Below are 21,974 nucleotides of genomic sequence, written 5' to 3'. Positions count from 1 at the left end.
AGTTCAAGACCAGCCTGGCCAACACAGTGAAACCCTGTCTCTACTAAAAATACAAAACAATGAGCTGGGCATGATGGCAGGGCCTGTAATCCTAGCTACTCAGGAGGTTGAGGCAGAAGAATTGCTTGAACCCAGGAGGCAGAGGTTGCAGTGAGCCAAGTTTGTGCCACTGCACTCCATCCAGCCTGGGTGACAGAGCAAGACTCTGTCTCAAAACAAAAAAACAAAAACAAAAAAACCATATGCTTGGAGGCTGAGATGGGAGGATCCCTTGAGCCCAGGAGTTTGAGGCTGCTATGATCACACCATTGCACTGCAGAGTAGGTGACAGAGCAAGACCTTGTCTCTAAATAAATAAAAATGAAATAAAACATATATTTGTTTTAAGTAAACTTTTATTGATGTATATGAATAGAGAAAAATGCAGAAACCATAGGTATATGGCTTGATTAATTTTCACAAAGTGAGCAAGACTGTGTAGTGTCAGAGGCATTTGAACCAGAGCAACTCCATCTTGAACAAAACCTGGGTAAAATAAGGCTGAGACCTACTGGGCTGCATTCCCAGGAGGTTAGGCATTCTAAGTCACCTAACGAGAGGAGATTGGCACAAGATACAGGTCATAAAGACCTTGCCGATGAAACAGATTGCAGTAAAGAAGCTGGCTAAAACCCACCAAAACAAAGATGGCAATGAAAGTGACCTCTGGTCATTCTCACTGCTTGCTATATGCTAATTATAATGCAATAGCTTGCTAACAGACACTCCCACCAGCACCATGACAGTTTATAGATGCCATGGCAAAATCCAGTGTTATCCTATATGGTCTAAAAAGGGGAGTAACCCTCAGCTCTGGAAATTGGCCACCCCTTTCCTGGAAAACTCATGAATAATCCACCCCTTGTTTAGCATATAATCAAGAAATAACTTAAGTATCCTTAGGCCAGCATCTCAAGCCACTGCTCTGCCTATGGGTAGCCGTTCTTTTATTCCTTTACTTAATAAACTTGTTTTCCACCGGTGGCCCATGCCTGTAATCCCAGCACTTTGGGAGGCCGAGGCAGGTGGATCACCTAGGTCAGGAGTTCAAGACCAGCCTGGCCAACATGGTGAAACCCTGTTTCTACTAGAAATTTAAAAATTTGCCAGGCACGGTGGCTCACGCTTGTAACCCCAGCACTTTGGGAGGCCGAGGTGGGTGGATCACTTGAGGTCAGGAGTTTGAGACCAGCCTGACCAACATGGAGAAACCCCATCTCTACTAAAAATACAAAATTAGCCAGGCATGGTGGTGCATGCCTGTAATCCCAGTACTTTGGGAGGTCGAGGCAGATCACCTGAGGTCAGGAATTTGAGATTAGCCTGGCCAACATGGAGAAATCCTGTCTCTACTAAAAATACCTAATTAGGTGAAACCGGTGGCCCTGACACATGACCCAGGACCAGCTCACCAGGTCGCTTGGTGGTTCCGTCTGTCTGTTCGTCTGCGGGTGCCATCACGGTGGATGTGGCCAGTCAGGTGCTCCTAAGCTCCTGTCTTACCATCTAAAAAAAAAAAAAAATGATAATTAGCCAGGCACGGTGGCACATGCCTGTAATCCCAGGACTTTGAGAGACCAAGGCAGGTGGATCACCTGCGGTCAGGAGTTTGAGACCAGCCTGACCAACATGTTGAAACCCTGTCTCTACTGAAAAATACAAAATTAGCCTGGTGTGGTAATTTTGTATTTTAAAATTACAAAATTAGCCTGGCATGGTAATTACAGACACCCACTGGGGAGCTACTCGGGAGGCTGAGGCAAGAGAATCGCCTGAACCCAGGAGGTGGAGGTTGCAGTGACTGGAGGTTGGGCCACTGCACTCAAGCCTGGGCAACAGAGTGAGACCCCGTCTCAAAAAAAAAAAAAAAAAAAAAAAGCAAAGTCTCAGGCCCCACTCCAGACCTACTAAATCAGACACTCTGGGACTGGCCACAGCAATCTAAGATTTAAGTAGCCTTGTAGGCAATTCTGATAAGTACTGAGGTTTGAAAACCATTGCACTAGAGAATCTGAATGAGGATAGGGGCAAAGGAATCTGTATTTTAGCAATCTTTCCTTAGGCATGTTGTAGGAAACACTGACGTGGTTTTGAAAGTACTTTGCTCCAGGTTTGAAAGCTTGAGCCTAGGAGTTTGATTTTTTTTTTTTTAGATGAGGTTTCACTCTGTCACTCAGGCTGAAGTGAAGTGATGTGATCTTGGCTCACTGTGGTCTCCATGTCCTGGGTTAAAGCAGTTCTCCCACCTCAGCCTCCTGAGTAGCTGAGATTACAAGGGTGTGCCACCATGACCAATTGCATTTTGCATTTTTAGTAGGGACAGGGTTTTACCATGTTAGCCAGGCTGGTCTGGAACTCCTGACCTCAGCTTATTCACCTGCCTCACCCTTCCAAAGTGCTGGGATGACAGGAGTGAGCCACTGAGCCCGGCCTCGATTTTGTTGTTGTTGTTTGTTTTTTGAGACAGAGTCTCGCTTAGTCCCCCAGGCTGGAGTGCAATGGTGTGATCTTGGTTCACTGCAACCTCTGCCTTCTGGGTTCAAGTGATTCTCCTGCTTCAGCCTCCCAATCAGCTGGGATTACAGGCACCCGCCACTACACCCAGCTAATTTTTGTATTTTTAGTAGAGAAGGGGTTTCACAAGGCCAGGTGTGGTGGCTCACGCCTGTAATTTCAACACTTTGGGAGGCTGAGGCAGGTAGATCATGGGGTCAGGAAATCGAGACCATCCTAACCAACATGGTGAAACTCTGTCTCTACTAAAAATACAAAAATTAGCCGGTCATGGTGGTGTGCACTTATAGTCCCAGCTACTCAGGAGGCTGAGGCAGGAGAATCACTTGAACCTAGGAGGTGGAGGTTGCAGTTAGCCGAGATAGCGCCACTGCACTCCAGCCTGGGCGACAGACAGAACGAGACTCTTATCTCAAAAAAAAAAAAAAAGAGAAAAGGGTGCTTCACCATGTTGGCCAGACTGGTCTCAAACTCCCGACCTCAAGTGATTTGCCTTCCTCAGCCTCCCAAAGTGCTGGTATTACAGCTGTGAGCCACTGAGCTTGGCCAAGCCTAGGAGTTTGGGAACAGCCTGTGCAACACAGGAAGACAGTATCTCTACAAAAATAAAAACAAGGTCGGGCATGGTGGCTCATGTCTGTAATCCCAGCACTTTGGGAGGCCGAGGTGGGAAGATCACGAGGTCAGGAGATCGAGACCATCCTGGCTAACATGGTGAAACCCTGTCTTTACTAAAAATACAAAAAATTAGCTGGGCGTGGTGGCACACACCTGTAGTCCCAGCTTCTCGGGAGGCTGAGGCAGGAGAATCGCTTGAACCCAGGAGGTGGAGGTTGTAGTGAGCGGAGATCACACCACTGAACTCTAGCCTGGGTGACGGGGGGAGACTCCGTCTCAAATAAAATAAAATAAAATAAGAACAATTAGCCTGGTATAGTGGTTTAGGTCTGCAGTTCCAGCTACTCAGGAAGCTGATGTGGGAGGATCACTGAACCCAGGAGGTCGGCTGCAGTGAGCTATGGTTGCATTGCTGCACTCAAGGTTGGGTGACAGAGGAAGACTCTGTCTCAGGAAAAAAAAAAAAAAAAAAAGATACTTTGAAAAATGTAAGTGACTTTCCAGATGGCAAAATAGTATTTTCATTAGGAGGAACAAGCTGAACGGTAATAGCAAAGGTCAGTAAGTACTGATCACTTCGTCATACCTCTGAGTCTCTGCTTGCATAGCCTATTATTTCTCACAAGCAATCCATGAAGGAGGTTAAGAGAATGGACTTTCAAGCCAGACTGCCTGGGTTCTTATCCAGCATGTGACTTGTTTATGCATCTGTAAAATAGGGATAATCATGGTATTGCTGCAATAGGTTTGTTGTGAGAATAAAGGGAGCTTGTTATCAGCTGTTAGAACACTGGCCATGTTGGCTCTACTAAGCTGTTATCATCATCCCTAAGCGCACCCAGTCAAAAAGTGGCAAAGGGAGTATTTGAAGCCAATCAGTGTAACTCTGAAGTGTAAATTTTTTTCTTTTCTTTTTAACCATAGCCTTTAATGTACATGGTTAAAGGCTAAGTTAGGCCAGGTGCAGTGGCTTGAATCTGTAATTCCAGAGATTGGGAGGCTGAAGGAGGGAGGATTGCTTGAGCCCAGGTGTTGGAGACCAGCCTGGGCAACATGGCAAGACGGTGGCCCCATCCTTGCCCCATCCCATCTGAACCCCAACCCACCCCCATCTCTACAAAGGATAGAAAAAATTAGCCTGGTGTGGTGGCATTCACCTGTGTCCCAGCTACTCAGGGACAGCTACTGTGTCCCAGCTAGCTCAGGCTTCCTTGAGCCCAGGATTTAGAAGCTGTAGTGAGCTATGACTGCACCACTGCACTCCAGCCTAGGTGACAGAGTGAGACCTTATATCAAAAAAAAAAAAAAAAATGAAATGAAGAAAGAAAAAGAAAGGAAAAGAAAACAGAACAACTAAGCTATATAGACCAGTGGTTCTCAAATTATGATCTCACTCACTAGTAGCATCACCAGAAGAGCTTGTTAGACATGCAAGTTATCAGACCCTATCCTCCTTATCCCAGATCTTCTGATCAGAAACCCTGGGGGTGGGGCTCAGCAGTGTGAGTTTTTTGGTTTTTTTTTTTTTTTTTTGAGATGAAGTCTTGCTCTGTCACCAGGCTAGAGTGCAGTGGCACAATCTCAGCTCACTGCAGCCTCTGCCCCCTGGGTTCAAGCAACTCTTCCGCCTCAGCCTCCAGAGTAGCTGGGACCACAGGTGCGTGTCACCACTCCTGGCTAATTTTTTTTTTTTATTTTTAGTAGAGACGGGGTTTCACCATGTTGGCCAGGATGGTCTTGATCTCTTGACCTTGCGATCCACCCACCTCGGCCTCCCAAAGTGCTGGGATTACAGGGGTGAGCCACCTCGTCCAGCCAGTTTTTTGTTTTTTTTTTTAAACGGAATTTTGCTCTGTCACCCAGGCTGTAGTGCAATGGCATGATCTTGGCTCACTGCAACCTCCGCCTCCCGGGTCCAAGCTATTCTCCTGCCTCAGCCTCCTGAGTAGCTGGGACCACAGGTGCGCACCACCACACCTGGCTAATTTTTGTATTTTTAGTAGTGACTTGTTGGTAAGGCTGGTCTCGAACTGCTGACCTTGTGATCTGCCTGCCTCAGCCTCCCAAAGTGCTGGGATTGCAGGCATGAGCCACCGCGTCTGGCAAGCAGTGTAAGTTTCAATAAGTTCCCTAGGTGATTCTGATGCACATCAGAGTTTGACAATCACAGTCGCTATAGGCTCTGGTGGGCGAGGTGTTAAAAGAAAAAAGCCTGGAGGTGTGCAAAATTGGGATTTAGCAGGATTTACCACCGCAGCTGGCTCTTCAAGCCCAAGGAGGGCGGGTCGGCTAGCGTGCAATGCCTCCTGGGGCTTGTAGTCCAGATCACTCACGCGCTCAAGCGCCTGCGCATTGGCAGCTAACTCGCTCTAGTAGCTGTGGTCGGGGCTGGAGACCGGCTGCCATCTTAGTCTAGGGACTGAGGAGACGCCGCCGCCCCGAGTCCCGGTAAACACCCGTGGGCGAACTCGGGGCAGTTCTCAGGAGAGGGAGGGAGTCCGGATGAGAATGTTCGGCGAGAAGTAGGGCAGAGGAGTGGGACTCGCGGGTCGGGACGCCAGAGCCACGGTTGCGCCTTCTCTCAGAGCCGGTGTCGGGGGCGCGGGGAGCTCAGGCTACTGGCCCGGGTCGGGCGGTGGGGGTGGGTTGGCCGGACGTTCGGAGGGATCAGTGCCTGGCGCAGGCTCTCGGAGGCCCTCGCCTTGCGGGCTCTAAGTTGTGAAAGGGCTAGGCCACGACGGGCGTGGGCACTGTCCGGTCCCTCGCCCCTCAGCCCTTCCTGGGGCCGCTCTCCGGCGGCTCGGCCTACGAGTGGGGCCCGGCCGCCGCGGGCGACGTGGCCCTGTGAGGGGCGGCGACCGGGTCCCCCGCCACCCGGCTGGCCTTCCCGAGACTTTTCCAAGCCCCCGGTCGCTAGGAGGGCCCAGCACAGCGGCGGCCTCCGCTTATCTCTCCCACTCCCCTCCTCCTTCCATTGTCCCCCCGGCGTGGTGGTCCTGGCCCCGGCGCTCTCCCCGACGCCCGCCACCGCCGTGGCGGCGCCGACTTTTGCAGACGTGGAGCTGTCACTGCTCTTCCTCTGGAGAGTGCCCTTTGCTTTAGCAGAGAAAAGAAAAAAGTAGCCATTGAATGTCTTCTAAGGGCCAAAGCATAATGACATGACTTTCAAGTGAGGAACTCAAGTTTTCCCAGACTTAGTTCCCGGCCGCGACTTAAAAGAGAATCTGCGCAGGATTTGTGCTCCCGAAGTAGACGTTGGGCCTAAAGTTAGATGTATAACCAGCTGAACTTGTAAAGGGCCAGAAATTCACGATCCCCAACAATAACGAAACCTTGTTTTCTTGGTTGTATTCGTATCCTAATCTTGCTACATTTTCTGCCATTCTTCCACAGCTGCAGTATACTTGTTTCGGAGCGGGGGGTGGGGAAGTGTGGGATTTTGCCCTGACAGTTGGTAAGACACTGGAACCAACCATCTATCATTGGACTTAGGTGGGTTCTCCCGCATCGATTCCTAATATAATTCGATCTTCAGGAAGTATGTAAAGGCAGTGTATTTCCATTCTCAAAATCAGCTAAGGAATGGCTTATCAGTTGAGGTGAAGTTCTCATGACAGGTCTGGAGAGAGCCTGCTGTGTATTTACAGATTCATTTAAGCTACAGTTTATTTTTAAGATTAAGAAATAGGATGGGTGCGGTGGCTCACACTTGTAATCCCAGCACTTTGGGAGGCCAAGGGGTGGTGGTGGGGGATCACTTGAGCCCAGGAGATCAGCCTGGCAACATAGTGAAACCCTGTCTCTACAAAAAATAGAAAGATCAGCTGGGTGTGGAGGTGGGTGCCTGTGGTCCCAGATACTCAGGAGGCTGAGGTGGGGGTGGGCGGGCGGGGTGTTGAGGCTGCAGTGAGCTGTTCTTGTGCCACTGCACTCCAGCCTGGGTGACAGAGTAAGACCCTGTCTTCAAAAAAAAAAAAAAAAAAAAATTTAGAAATGAAGGTGGAAATTCTGCTTCAAAGACTGTGAATGTAAGTATTGTGAATGCAGAAGGAATTCCATTATGTTTAGCATATAAGGCAAGTCACCAAGGATGTGATATGAAATTTAAAAAATGAGTCTGACTACTTCAGTGTATTCTAGAATCAAACATTTCTACTTTTTTTTTTTTTTTTTTTTTTTTTTTTTTGAGATGGCGTCTCATTTTGTCGCCTAGGCTGGACTGCAACAGCACGATCTTGGCTCACTGCAACCTCCGTCTCCTGGGTTCAAGCAATTCTCCTGCCTCAGCCTCCCAAGTAGCTGGGACTACAGGCACCCGCCACGATGCCCAGCTGACTTTTATAATTTTAGTAGAGGCAGGGTTTTACCATATTGGCCAGGCTGGTCTCAAACTCTTGACCTTGTGATCCGCCCACCTCAGCCTCCCAAAGTGTTGGGATTACAGGTGCGAGCCACCACACCCAGCCACATTTCTGCATTCTTTTTAAAAAAATACATCTTTACATCTATTGGGAGAGACAGACAAACCAGTAGTCCCCAAATTTGACCATTAGAATAATTATGAGAGCTTAGAAATTCCAATCTCACCTTCTGAGATTGACTTAGTAGGTCTGAGTTGGCTCCAACCAATTTATTTTTAACACATGCCTTAGGTACTTCTAATGGTCTTGTAAACCACTCAGGGCAAATGGTATGGTAGACTTACCAAGGAAAGCTCAGAAAGCTTTGAGACAGAAGAGGAAGTGGCCAATTCTGTGTGTGTGGCAGGGTGGAGGATTGGTTAGAAAAGGCAAGATTTGCCCCTGAACCCACGTCGGGTCTTAGATGAAGAGTAGGAATGTGAAAAGGGCACGGAAAGAGGACAGGGTAGGCAGAAGGAATGACTTAATACTGTGTGTAAATTCAGAGGATTATGGAAGAAAAAGAGTTCAGTGAGTAGGGAGTAGAATGGGGAAAGAGAGCATTTTGAAACACAACATCAGAAAGGTTAAAGGAAGCAAGTATATGAAAAGTTCTTTTTTGTTTTTGTTGAGACTAGGTCTTACTCTCTTACCTAGTCACCTAGGATGTAGTGCGGTGGCAGGACCTCCAGAGCTCAAGTAATCTTCCCACTCCAACTTCCCTGAGTAGCTGTAACAGCAGGCATGCATCAGCACACCTGGCTAATTTAAAAAAATTTTTTGTAAAGACAGGGTCTCTCTTTGTTGCCCAGGCTGGTCTTGAACTCTTGTGCTCAAGTGGTCTTCCCACCTTGGCCTCCCAAAGCATTGGGATTACAGGCGTGAGCCATTGTGCTCTGCCTAAAAGTTCCAAGTATAATTCTAACAATTTGGAATTTTGTGTTGTTAGAAATAGATATGGGGCTGGGCTCAGTGCCTCACGCCTGTAATCCCAACAGTTTGGGAGACTAAGGCTGATGAATTGCTGGAGCTCAGAAGTTCGAAACCAGCCTGGGCAACATGGTAAAACTCCATCTTTATAAAAAGGAAGAAAAAAGAAAAAGAAATAGATACAGATTTTTAGACAGGGAAATTATGTGAGTACATATGTGTTTTAGAAATATTACTGTGTACTGCAGGACAAAGATAGGCATCAAAAAATGAAAAAAGATTCAAGATGAGATTTGGGTGAATAAAAAAAAACGAAAAAAGAAAGATTGCTCTGGTGATGAGCGAAAGGATGAAAGAGTAGCTACTGCAGAAGTCTAGGTGAGAAGTGACAAAGCCTGACCTTGGAGAGAGGTTTTGGGGATGATCAAGGGATTGGATTTAGCTTTTTACTAGTGCAATATTGTTGCCATATTTTTAGATGAGGATTTTTTTTAGTGCTAGTCTGGGTAAAGGGCTCCTTTTCTGTCAGAAGAACCCATTAGCAAGTCTGAATATTTCCAGGTTATATATGTTATATATAGCATGAGAGTGAATTGTTCATTAGCATCTTTGAGATATTAGAACTACATCAGGTGTAATTTGGAAGAGAACTTGGAGTTTTTATTTTTGAGATGGAGTCTCGCTCTGCCATGCACGGTGAAGTGCAGTGACGCCATATCGGCTCACTGCAACCTCCACCTCCTGGGTTCAAGTGATTGATATGCCTCGACCCCCAGGTAGCTGGGATTACAGGTGCGTGCCACCAAACGTGGCTAATTAGAACTTGGAGTTTGGACTGAAATTTATGTCTCTCAGTACTATTGATCTAGGCTTGTTGGAAGTGTTTTGCTCTCATCAGCTTTCTCAATAGAAACTTGCTCATTGAGTTTTAGAGTTGGAAGAAATTACAGAGATTATCTAGTCCATAATGGCAAATACATTTTGGTTTATCAGCCAACTCAGATTGGAAGCTGCCAGAAGCACTGTGTTGGGAAGGATTCTGGTTGTAGGGGGTCTCTGAGAAATTGTAGTATGATTGATCAGTGATGTCGCCTATGGACAGTTATCTAGTAGGTAGTACATAGTATGTGCCAGATATATGCTATTCTTAAATTAGTCCAGTCCCTCAGTTTTCTGTTTTGTTGTTGTTTGTGTTTTGAGACGGAGTTTCGCTCTGTTGCCCAAGCTGGAGTGCAATAGTGCGATCTTGGCTCTCTGCAACCTCTGACTCCCGGGTTCAAGCGATTCTTCTGCCTCAGCCTCTTGAGTAGCTGGGATTACAGGCATGTGCCACCATACCTTGACTAATTTTTTATATTTTTAGTAGAGATGGGGTTTCGCCATATTGGCCAGGCCGGTCTTAAACTCCTGACCTCAGGTGATCCACCTACCTTGGCCTCCCAAAGTGCTGGGGTTATAGGTGTGAGCCACTGTGCCTGGCCTGTTTGTTTTAAAGGTTAAGTGATTTACCTGAAACTAGTTAAGAGTAAGAGCTAGAACTAGAACTAGGTTTTGCAACTCTGGGTCTGGTTTTCTCTGATTTACCAAGATGAATATGCACTGCTGAAGAGCTGATATTAGACTAGAAAAGAAAAGGGAGATTTTTAGCCAGTGTCTCTTGACTGTTTAGGCAAGAGTTTAACAAGGAATTTTGGCCTAGAAATGAGTTTTGTTGTATTTATTCTGGCTTAAGAAATTTGTGTTAGTACTGATAGGAAATACCTGTTTTGTTGTTTTGCCACTTTCTTTCTGGTTGCCTAACCCTCTCAGTACTGGATTTTGGGGACTGGTTTCTTTTATAAGAATTAAAACAAAAGTATGTAAGGTTATTTTTTTCTGTATTTATAGTACTTAGCCAAATTCTGGGCTCATAATAAGTGCTCAGTAAAGGCATGTTGACTTTTATGGCTGTAAATGATACTGGTTTTGAGTCAGTATAAATTAGTTAGGGGCTTCACAGAATTGAATTGCAGCATTCTCTGGTTGGGAGGTTGGCTTTCAGCTAAAAATGTTAAGTTGGAAACTATCCTCATAACTAGAAGCAGTTAACCAGAATCTGTTCCTGCCTCTGTCCTCCTCCAGTCTAGCAGTGTACTTGTCCTTGAAAAACTGCTGCCAGCTCAGCTCTTTTGCTTCTTTTCAGAACTGACTATATCCAGATCCTTGGCATGCTTTTTCTTTTCCTGTCCCTAGGAGTCCCCAAGTTGCAGGGACTATCATTATGGTGACCCTTATAGGCCGAGTGTGTTTATATGGCCATCCTAATTTTGCTAAATAGCCATCATACTCAGATTGGTATCTTTCCATACTATGTATGAATCATTTTCTCCCAATTCTTTCCTTTATCCTGTCTTCCCCATTAAAAATTGTCTATCCCATGAAATTTTTAAAAGAGACTTTGTGCTTTTAGAGTCCCAAGGTCATTGCAGATCTGATATGTTTAACTATAGAAGTAATGTGTTAATGGACTCTCCATCCTTTCTCAGGTACCATGCATTTCACAGTGGCCTTCTGGAGACAACGCCTTAACCCAAGGAAGTGACTCAAACTGTGAGAACTTTAGGTATGGTGATATCCTGTGAGAGAAATTTGGGGACAAGAGTGTTGCAGAGGCCAAGCTCTGGTCATATAACTGCTGTGAGCAGAGAGCAGTGTTGATGCTAGCTGTATCAGTTGGTTGAACAAATAGGCAGTTTCACTTGGTTCTGAAGCCCAAAGCTGTCTCTGCAGGGATTAGCCTGTGAGCTCTTAATTTGAGTCTTCTGACTTTTCTGTTTTTGTAGGTTCCTTACACATACACATACACGTACTTTTTCTGTTTGTGTTGTTTTATGCACAGTTATCTCTGTATATGGTCTAGACATACGCATGTGTAGGGTTAAGAGGTGGGGAATTAAAAAGAAGACAACATGGACAGGTGCAGTGGCTCATGCCTGTAATTCCAGCACTTTGTGGGGCTGAGGTGGGAGGATCACTTGAACCCAAGAATGTGAGACTAGCCTGGACAACATGGCAAGACCCTGACTTCACACAAAATTAAAAAAAAAAAATCAATGGTGTGTTGGTGGCACGTATCTGTTGTCCTAGCTGTTTGGGAGGCTGACATAGCATCACTTGAACTCAGGAAGTTGAGGCTGCAGTGAGCCATGATGGCATTGCTGCAGTCCAGCCTGGGTGACAGAGTGAGACCCCATCTGCTTCTGCCTCCTGGGTTCAAAAAAGACAGCATGGTTCAGTGGAGAAAGAATAGAGGACTTGGAAAGAAAAGATCTAGGTTCTGATTTGATTTGCTACTGACAAGCTGTGTGACTTTCAGCAAGTTATTTAATCTTGCCAGACCTCAGTTTATGCATCTATAAGATAGGTGCATATTGGCTGGGCATGCCGGCTCATGCCTGTAATCCAAGAACTTTGGAGGCCAAGGCGGGTGGATCATGAGGTCAAGAGATCGAGACCATCCTGGCCAACATGGTGAAACCCCGTTTCTACTGAAAATATAAAATTTAGCTGGGCATGGTGGCACATGCCTGTAGTCGCGGCTACTCGGGAGGCTGAGGCAAGAGAATCGCTTGAACCTGAGAGGTAGATGTTGCAGTGAGCCTAGACTGCGACACTGCACTGCAACCTGGTGATAGAGCGAGACTTTGCCTCAAAAAAAGAAAAAAAAGTATTGATTCCCATCTCCCTCCCTGGCATTGTTGAGAGGACCAAATAAAATAACACCTATTAAATCTTTAGAAAAGGAAATGAATTAGTGACTTAAAATGTTACCAGGGCTGGACGAGGTGGCTCACACCTGTAATCCCAGCACTTTGGGAGACCGAGGCAGGTGGATCACAAGGTCAAGAGATGGAGACCACCCTGGCCAACATGGTGAAACCCCATCTCTACTAAAAATGCAAAAAAAAATTAGCCAGGTGTGGTGGTGCATGTCTGTAGTCCCAGCTACTTGGGAGGGTGAGGCAGGAGAATTGCTTGAAACCAGAAAATGGAAGTTGGCGTGAGCCGGGATCACACCACTGCACTCTAGCCTGGCGATAGAGCAAGACTCCATCTCAAAAAAAAAATGTTATCAGTCTGGGTTCGGTGGCTCATGCCTGTAATCCCAGCACTTTGGGAGGCTGAGGCAGGCTGATCATGAGGTCAAGAGATGGAACCCGTCCTGGCCAACATGGTGAAACCCCATCTCTGCTAAGAATACAAAAGTTAGTGGGGTATGGTGGCATGTGCCTGTAGTCCCAGCTACTTGTGTGACTGAAGTAGGAAAATCACTTGAACCCACGAGGTGGAAGCTGCAATGAGCTAAGACTGTGCTGCTGCACTCCAGCCTGGGCAACAGAGTGAGACTCTGTCCCAAGACAAAAGAAAAAAAATGTTATCTAGATCCACAAGGTGAGAGAATTTGACAATAATGTTGTGAAGGAAAACATGAGGACAAGACAGATCACTTTAAAAGGTCAGTAGAGAAGGAAGACTACTGGATAAGAAAAAAAAGTAGTACCTAAAGTTAAGCAGTAAGAATAGGGAGTGAATGAAGTTGAGCAGGTGAATTGTTAGATAAGAAAGTGGAATAGGAAGATAGTGGTAAAATAGAACTAAAATATGATCCAGCAATGCCACTTCTGGATATATATCCAAAGGAAATATTTTTTTTTTTTTAGATGGAGTCTCTTGCCCAGGCTAGATACAGTAGCATGATCTTGGCTCACTGCAGCTTCTGTCTCCTGGGTTCAAGCAATTCTCCTGTCTCAGCCTCTGAGTAGCTGGGACTACAAGCATGTACCACCACACCCGGCTAATTTTGTATTTTTGATAGAGATGGGGTTTCACCCATGTTGGCCAGGCTGATCTTGAACTCCTGACCTCAGGTGATCCAACCCACCTTGGCCTCCCAAAGTGCTGGGATTATAGGCACAAGCCACTGAGCCTGGCCCTGTTCTTTTTTATAATTAAGAGGAAGGAAGGAAGGAAATGGTGGGATGATTTGTGATAGCTACTATAAAGCAATTTAAAAAATATTTTAAAGTATTATTAAAGCATTTTAAATATCTTTAAAATATTTCTCAGCATATTCGTTTCATCTTGAGCTCACAAAGCAGTTCTTTGTGGATAGATATTTGAGCCAACATTCAGGAGACCTGGGTTCTAGCCTTGGTATTGCTGGTCACTTAAATTCTGTGATCTTGGGCAGTTCACTAAAATCTCCCGGGGCCTGGTTTCCTCACTTATCTATTGAATATTTTGATTGTGATTTCTCAGGTTCTTTCCAGCTCACTCTATTATATTCTGTGCTTTATGTGCCAACTCACTGATTTTTCACGGCTTTGTTGACATCACAATATATGACTGATACTAGAAATATCTTATAATAAGGCTTCATAATATCCAGTGCTTTTAAATCAGAAACGATGTTATTTTAAGTTCTACTTTAAACACTGGCACCAAGAGAGACCTGTAGGAAACATAAGTATGGAAAGTTTAAGTTTGTAATATTTGACAAGTATCTTTTGAGCTATTGAGCTGCTGTTGTGCTAGGTTCCAAGGGGAACTCACTCAAATATAAAACTCCAAGGATTTTCTCAGGAAAACAAACTTGCTTGCCGGTGATTGATTATTATAAAAAGCAAGAAGATAAATGTTAAAATGTTATAAGAGTTTCATGCATTGCAATTTAAGAAATTAAGGTTTTTTGGTTTCTTTAACATAGTTGAATGTGTGTTTTTTTTTTTTTTTGTGATATTGCCTTGCATTAAACCCAGATTGGAGTGCTGTGATGTGATCTCGGCTCACTGCAGCCTCTGCCTCCTCGTTCAAGCAATTCCCCTGCCTCAGCCTCCTGAGTAGCTGGGACTACAGGCATGCTCCACCATACCTGGCAAATTTTTTTTGTGTATTAGTGGAGACAGGGTTTCACCATGTTGGCCAGGATGTCTCGATCTCCTGACCTCATGATCTGCCTGCCTTGGCCTCCCAAAGTGCTGGGATTACAGACATGAGCCACCACGTCCGGCCTCTTTTTTTTTTCCCTCTCTTTTGAGACGGAGTTTTGCTCCTGTTGCCCAGGATGGAGTGCAATGGTGTGATCTCGGCTCACTGCAACCTCTGCCTCCTGGGTTCAAGCAGTTCTCCTGCCTGAGCCTCCCAAGTAGCTGGGATTATAGGCTTGTGCTATCATGCCCAGCTAATTTTGTATTTTTAAGAGATGGGGTTTCACCATGTTGGTCAGGTTGGTCTCAAGCTCCTGACTTCAAATGATCCACTCAACTTCGGCCCCCTAATATTCTGGGATTACAGGCGTAAGCCACTGTGTCTGGCCAAATGTATTTTTTTTTTCCGAGACAGAGTCTCACTCTCTTGCCCAGGCTGGAGTGCAGTGGCGCAATCTTGGCTCACTGCAACAGCTTCACCCTCCTGGGTAGCTGAGATTACAGGTGCTCACCACCATGCCTATCTAATTTTTATATTTTTACTAGAAATGGAATTTCATCATGTTGGCCAGGCTGGTCTTGAACTGACCTTAGGTGATCCACCTGCCTTGGCCTCCCAAAGTGCTGGGATTACAGGTGTGAGCCACTGCACCCAGCCTAACATAATTCAATGTATTCTAAGTGCCCCTCTGTGCTAGACATTGCAGGGATTCATGGTGAAAAAGCAATCTCTGCCCTCCAGCAAGTTGCATTGTTTTTTTTTTCATGTCTGGAAATTGCTTACCGTAATAGCTATATCCTTCTATCCCAGGAAAGAGAGGAATTTTAATACTATGTCGTCACTTACAGGTTAAGAATTCATCTACATATTGAGCTTAACTCCAGAAATATCTAATAATTTGCTTGCTTTCTGAGAAAATGTTTATTTTATCGGATTCTACAATCTTTTCTTTGTCATTTTGTGGCAAGATAAGCTTCAGAAATACCATCTGCCTTCAGATGAACTTTGGTTTGCTTGTTAGTCATTCCTTCATGTAAAGAAAGAGTAGGTTCTATAATTTTGTTTTGATTATTTTTCCAAATAATCAGTTCAGTTGGTCACAAAGGAAAGGATTTTAGTCTAAAGGATTATATTGTAGGAGTTAACAGTGATTACTAGAGTTAGGTTGATTTTGAATTTTGACTGTACTGTGTATTGGTGTTTTGATCTTAGCCAACTTGCCTAACTTCTTTGTGACTTCGTTTTCTCATCTGTAAATTGGGAATAGTAATAGCATATATACATAGGTATAATGTGTTTCTGCTTTAACAAGACTTGGCTCACAGTAAGTATTAAGTGTTGTTGTTGTTGTTTTCATTATCATCAGCACCAGCCTTATCTTTAATAAAGTTGTGATCTGAGTTCATTAATCACTCAGTAAACCTATTTAGGCTGAGCATTGTGAATTTTAATGCTTGCAAGGGCTAGATGAACATTTAGTAAGTAATGATAGATCGGATTGGGACGTTAAGTGAACTAGGGAATTCATGCCCCCCCAAGGGAGCAGCTGTTAAAGCAGCTTTGGCTTACGATTTTTTTTTTTTTTTGAGATAGCATTTCACTGTTGTTGCCCAGGCTGGAGTGCAGTGGCATGAATCTTGGTTAACTGCAACCTCTGCCTCCTGGGTTCAAGCGATTCTTCTGCCTCAGCCTCCTGAGTAGCTTGAATTACAGGCACTCGCCACCACACCTGGCTAATTTTTTGTATTTTTAGTAGAGACAGGGTTTCATCATATTGGCCAGGCCGGTGGAACTCCTGACCTCAGGTGATCAACGTGCCTTGGCCTCCCAAAGTGCTGGGATTACAGGCATGAGCCACCACTCCCAGCCTGATTTTTCTTTTTTTTAATGGTGGTAAAAGTAAGTATGTGAAGTTATGTATATGTTATTTAGCTCAATTTAGCCATTCCACAGTGTGTACATATTTTGAAACATGTTATAGGCTGGGCATGGTGGCTCATGACTGTACTCCCAGCACTTTCAGAGGCTAAGGGAGGAGGATCATTTGAAGCCAGGAGTTTGAAACCAGCCTGGATAACATAGAGAGACCCTGCCTTTATTTTATTTCGATAAATAAATAAAACCTGTTTTACATGGTAAATATATACTTGTTTGCTAATTAAAAATAATTTAATATAAAAAATACTACTTAAGGTCTTAGGAATACACTCACAATGTATTGGTAGTTAAAAAAATTTTTTTCAGGCCAGGTGCAGTGGTTCACATTTGTAATACCAGTACTTTGGGAGAGTGAGGCAGTAGAATTGCTTGAGCCTAAGAGTTTGAGACCAGCTTGAGCAACATGGTGAGATCCCATCATTATATTTTTCAGAATTAAAAAGAAAGTTTTCAGAAGGTTAAAAAAATAAATCGAGGCAAAAATCACTATTTTAAGGTATACAGTTCAGTATTGGCTTGCTTTTGACCTTGGAGAGAGTGCAGACCAAGTGTGGCCTGAACATCTTAATTTTTTTCTAAAGAGAAGCTGGAAATCCAGATTTTGTAATAAATTTTTATTGTTAAATGTTGGCAACTTGTGAATTCATAATATAAACACTGTGGGCAGAATTTGTCTTGTGGCTTGCTGCTTTATAGTCTCTGATCTGGGGCTTGACTTTCTGAAGCATAACCCATGTTCTCTGCTCTCTGGGAAGAAAGTTCTTACCTACATAAAGATTTAACCAGCCTGGGCAACATGGTGATATCCTGTCTCTGCAAAGAAAAACCCCCACAAACATTAGCCAGGTACGATGCTGGTTTGGGCCTGCAGTCCCAGCTGAGGTGGGAGGGTCCCTTAAGTCTGGGATGTTGAGGCTGCAGTAAACTCATGTCACTGCACTGATAACATGTCACTGCACTGATATGTCACTGCACTCTAGTCTGGGCAACAGAGTGAGACCCTGTCTCAAAAAAAAAAAGAACAAAAAAAACAATTAAAACAGTTCAAACAATACCTCAAAGCAGTCTAGTGCTGAATGAGAGGTATGCAGAATAATTATTAAGGCAGAGAGACTGAGGGAAGTTATTTAAGGTAAGGATTCAGAATGTGCAAAGGTGCAGAAGCAGAACGGACCTCAGGTGGTAGAGTTTAATTTTAGAGGATTTGTGTGGCCTGGTAATAGGCAAAAGTTTTGAAAAGCTGAGAAGAGTCAAGCCTCTTATTTTGGATAACCTTGAGACCTATTGGGTGATAGGATAAAATGATATTTTATGAAGACTTATTTGGCAAAATTAAGATCTGTAGTATTTACTAGGGTTGGAGGCAGGGAGACCAGGCTGTGGAGGTGACAGTGTGAAAGAAAAGAAAGGGCAGAGCCTTGTATAAGAACAAAAGCTTGCAGTAGATAAAGAGGGCCAATTTTGAAAGCTTTTTCTCTATTGACTTTTGTAAAAGTCAGGCTATGTTTCTCTTTTCATGTTGTGAGTCTTGCTTTATCCCTTACTCAGTCCCAGCACTGTCCTCGATGGATTACATCCATATTTTCATGATTTCCCAGTTTGTACAAGTAGAATAGAAAGAAAAACAAGGCTGGGCATGGTGACTCACACTTGTAATTCCAGCACATTGGGAGGCTGAGGTGGGTGGATCACTTGAGGCCAGGAGTTCGAGACCAGCCTGGCCAACATGGTGAAACCCTGTGTCTACTAAAAACATTAAAAAATTAACCCGGCGTGGTGGCACACTCTTTTAGTCCCTGCTACTTGGGACTCTGGGGCACAAGAATCTCTGAAACCTGGGAGGCGGAGGTTGCAGTGAGCTGAGAGCAAGCCACTGTCCTCCAGCCTGGGTGACAGAGCATGACCCTGTCTCAAAAAGAAAAAACCCCAAAGTAGCTCAACTACTCATCACATTTCTTGTTTGGGGTTTTTGGTGATCTCAGTTAACCTCTGATATATTTCATTAGACCTTAGTTTATACATGGAATCTTTATATTTGCCAAGGTGTGGAAACAATGACAAGTTGTTTGCTCTTAGAAAGATGTAGAATTTTTCTGCAGAAACTTGACATAATAACTGATATGGCTGGGCGCGGTGGCTCACGCCTGTAATCCCAGCACTTTGGGAGGCCAAGGCAGGAGGTGGATCACCTGAGGTCAGGAGTTGGAGAGCAGCCTGGCCAACATGATGAAACTCTGTCTCTACTAAACATACAAAAAAAAAAAAAAAATCTCGATGTGGTGGTGGCATGTCTGTAATCCCAGCTACAGAGGAGGCTGAGGCTGGAGAATCACTTGAACCCAGGAGGTGGAGCTTGCAGTGAGCAGAGATCGAGCCATTGCACTCCAGCCTGGGTGACAAGAGTGAGACTCCATCTTAAAAAAAAAAAAAAAAAAAATAAAAGAGGCCGGGCGCAGTGGCTCACCCCTGTAATCCCAGTACTTTGGGAGGCTAAGGCGGGTGGATCACGAGGTCAAGAGATCAAGACCATCCTGGCCAACATGGTGAAACCCCGTCTCTACTAAAAGAAATAAAAAAATTAGCCGGGTGTTTGGCACACGCCTGTAGTCCCAGCTACTGTGGAGGCTGAGGCGGAAGAATCACTTGAACCTGGGGGTCGGAGGTTGCTGTGAGCCGAGACTGCACCACTGTACTCCAGCCTGGCAACAGAGCAAAACTCTGTCTCAAAAAAAAAAAAGGAAAAAGAAAGGGAGATGTAAAAAAATATCTGAGATATAGCAAAGTTCTTCTCATGGGTGAATAAGAATACTGAGCTGGGCCTCTAAAAAAAAGTACAGAAAATTCCCTCTGTCATAGAGATGCAGTAGAGTCAGATGAGCTAAATCTAAATCTCATTTAATGAAGAAGGGATTTTTCCTTTATTTTTGAAGTGCGTTCTAACCTAGTTTTTGGAATTCATTTGTTCTGCCATTAAAAGGGATTTTTAGGTGGTTCATTTAATTATAGCTCTGTTTTAGAAATGGGAAGGAAAAGAATGTGAGAGAGAGATTAACTGCATTTGCTTCTGTGGAAAGTCAGTAGTCAAAAGGAAATTCCGGATTGTTTATTTATTTGTTTATCTAAAAATATGGAACACTTGGTGAATTTTCACCTTATCCTTGCTCAGAGGATATGCTAATCTCTGTATTGTTCTAATTTTTTAGTATGTATGTTGAAGCAAACACACAGATTTTTTTTGTTTGTTTGTTATTGGGTTTTTTGGAGGAAAGCTATTTACTACAGGTCTTAATTTAAAACATATTATTCTGTATGTATTGAAATGTGCAGAACCTTACTGCTGCTGCTTTTCATTATCCAGAAAGTTGCTTACATCTCTCTACTATTATCTTCTCTCCCTTTGTTTTTGCCCTTGGGGGTTGATACTTTTTAATTCCTTTATTTCATTTTTTTGTGAGGTTTTGGAAGGGAATGGAGAATGAAGTATGTTCATGCTTCCTGGCTAGTTGATTATACTATAGAAATTGATGTTTTCATCTCTAAGGGACAAAAAATATTAGGAAAATATCTATGCTAGTGATTTTTCTGTTGTGGTAAAATACACATTACATACAATTTACCATTTTAAATATTGTTTTCAGTTCAGTGACATTAATTACATTTATCTTGTTATGTGACCATTACCACTGTCAGTCTCTAGAACTTTTTCATCATCCAAAACTGAAACTTGTACCTGTTAAACAAAAATTTTCTATTTCACCTCCTCCCTGCCTTGGTAACTACTATTCTGTTTTCTGTCTCTATGAATTCAACTAATCTAGGCAGCTCATTGTAAAAGTGGAGTCATACAATATTTGTCATTTTGTGTCTGGCATATTTCACTTAACATAATGTGTTCAGGTTTCATTTTATACCATGTGTCAGAATTGTATTCCTTTTTAAGGCTGAATAATATTCCATTGTTTGTATATACTGCATTTTCTTTATCCATCAGTCGATGAACATTTGGCTTATTTCTACCTTTTGGTCATCGTGAATAATGCTGCTGTGAACATTGGTATACAAATATCTCTTTGTGGCTGGGCATGGTGGCTCTCACCTGTAATCTCAGCACTGTGAGAAGCCGAGGTGGGTGGATCCCCTGAGTCCAGGAGTTTGAGACCAGCCTGGGCAACTTGGCAAAACCCAGTCTCTACTAAAAATACAAAAAAAGTAGCCTGACGTGGTAGTGTGTGCCTGTAGTCCCAGCTACTCAAGAGGCTGAGGTGGGAAGATTGCTTCATCCTGGGAGGTGGAGGTTGCAGTGAGCCGAGATCACACCTGCACTCCAGCTTGAGTGATAGACTGAAATCCTGTCTCAAAAGTAAACAAACTTGATGGGCGCAGTGGCTCATGCCTGTAATGCCAGCACTTTGGGAAGCTGAGGTGGGCAGTTCCCCTGGGGTCAGGAGTTCGAGAGCAGCCTGGCCAGCATAATGACACCCCCGTCTCTATCAAAAATACAAAAATTAGCCGGGAGTGGTGGTGAATGCCTGTAATACCAGCTACTCGGGAGACAGAGGCAGGAATCGCTTGAACCTGGGAGCAGATGTTACAGTGAGCTGAAATTGCATCATTGCACTCCAGCCTGGGCAACAGAGCAAGACTGTGTCTCAAAAAAAAAGAAAAAGTAACCAAACCAAAACCAAATACCTCTTTGTGACCTAGCTTTCACTTCTTTTGTGTAATACCCAGAATCAGAATTGCTAGATCATATGGTAATTCTGTTCTTCTTTTTGGGACAGGGTCTTGCTCTGTTACCCAGGCTGGAGTACAGTGACACAATGATGGCTCACTGCAACCCTGGCCTCTTCAGCTTGGGTGATCCTTCTGTCTCAGCCTTCTGAATTGCTGGACCACAGGCATGTGCCACCATGCTTGGTTTTTTTTGTTGTTGTTGTTTGTTTGTTTGTTTTTTTGTAGAGACATGGTCTTCCCTCTCGACATGTTGCCCAGGCTGTTCTCAAACTCTTGGGCTCAAGCTACCCTTCCACTCAGCCTCAGCCTCCCAGAGTGCTGGGATTATAGACATGAGCCATTGCGCCCGGCCGAAAATTGTATTTTTAATTTTTTGAGGAATTACTATAGTGTTTTTCACAAGGACTATATAATTTTACATTCTCACCAACAGTGCACAACAGTTTCAGTTTTTCACATTTATACCAACTTCTATTATTTCCTGTTTTTGTTTTTGGTAATAGTCATAATGGGTATGAAATGGATATGATTATCTTGATTTATAATTCTCTAAAGATAATGATATTGAGCATCTTTTTGTGTACTTATCGGCCATTTGTATGTCTTTGTTTAAATGTCACATTAAGTCCTTTCTACATTTTAAACATTGGGTTATCTGTTTTTTGGTGTCCTAATCATTGTGTAGGTTGCTGCAGTGGGAGTGGAGAAGGAACAAAGAAATCTGTAACTGATTGTGATCAATTAGTTGTAAACACCGATGCACTTGGACCAGCCAAGGCCTGTAATTTTATTTATTTATTTATTTATTTATTTTTTGAGACAGAGTTTTGTCCT

At 43.9% G+C, this 21,974-nt stretch overlaps 1 protein-coding gene and 1 pseudogene across 3 annotated transcripts in view; one reads left to right on the top strand and one right to left on the bottom strand.

Moving 5' to 3' along the window:
• The first annotated feature begins 5,504 nt into the window (after nt 1-5,504).
• ITCH (itchy E3 ubiquitin protein ligase) overlaps nt 5,505-21,974 on the top strand; it is a 145,705-nt gene continuing 129,235 nt past the window's right edge. The window contains exons 1-2 of one of the 3 annotated variants that reach the window (XM_032295201.1): nt 5,505-5,619; nt 11,027-11,103. The gene's annotated coding sequence lies outside the window, so the exon portion shown is untranslated. The remainder of the gene's footprint in view (nt 5,620-11,026; nt 11,104-21,974) is intronic. The other 2 variants (XM_032295203.1, XM_032295202.1) reach the window with 2 other exon arrangements.
• LOC116563085 lies at nt 19,528-19,628 on the bottom strand (annotated as a pseudogene).

The sequence above is a fragment of the Sapajus apella genome, unplaced genomic scaffold, assembly GCF_009761245.1.
Source record: "Sapajus apella isolate SASKATOON/1434 unplaced genomic scaffold, GSC_monkey_1.0 scaffold33, whole genome shotgun sequence".
NCBI classification, from domain to species: Eukaryota; Metazoa; Chordata; class Mammalia; order Primates; family Cebidae; genus Sapajus; species Sapajus apella.
This window is presented reverse-complemented; position numbering and strand designations above follow the sequence as displayed.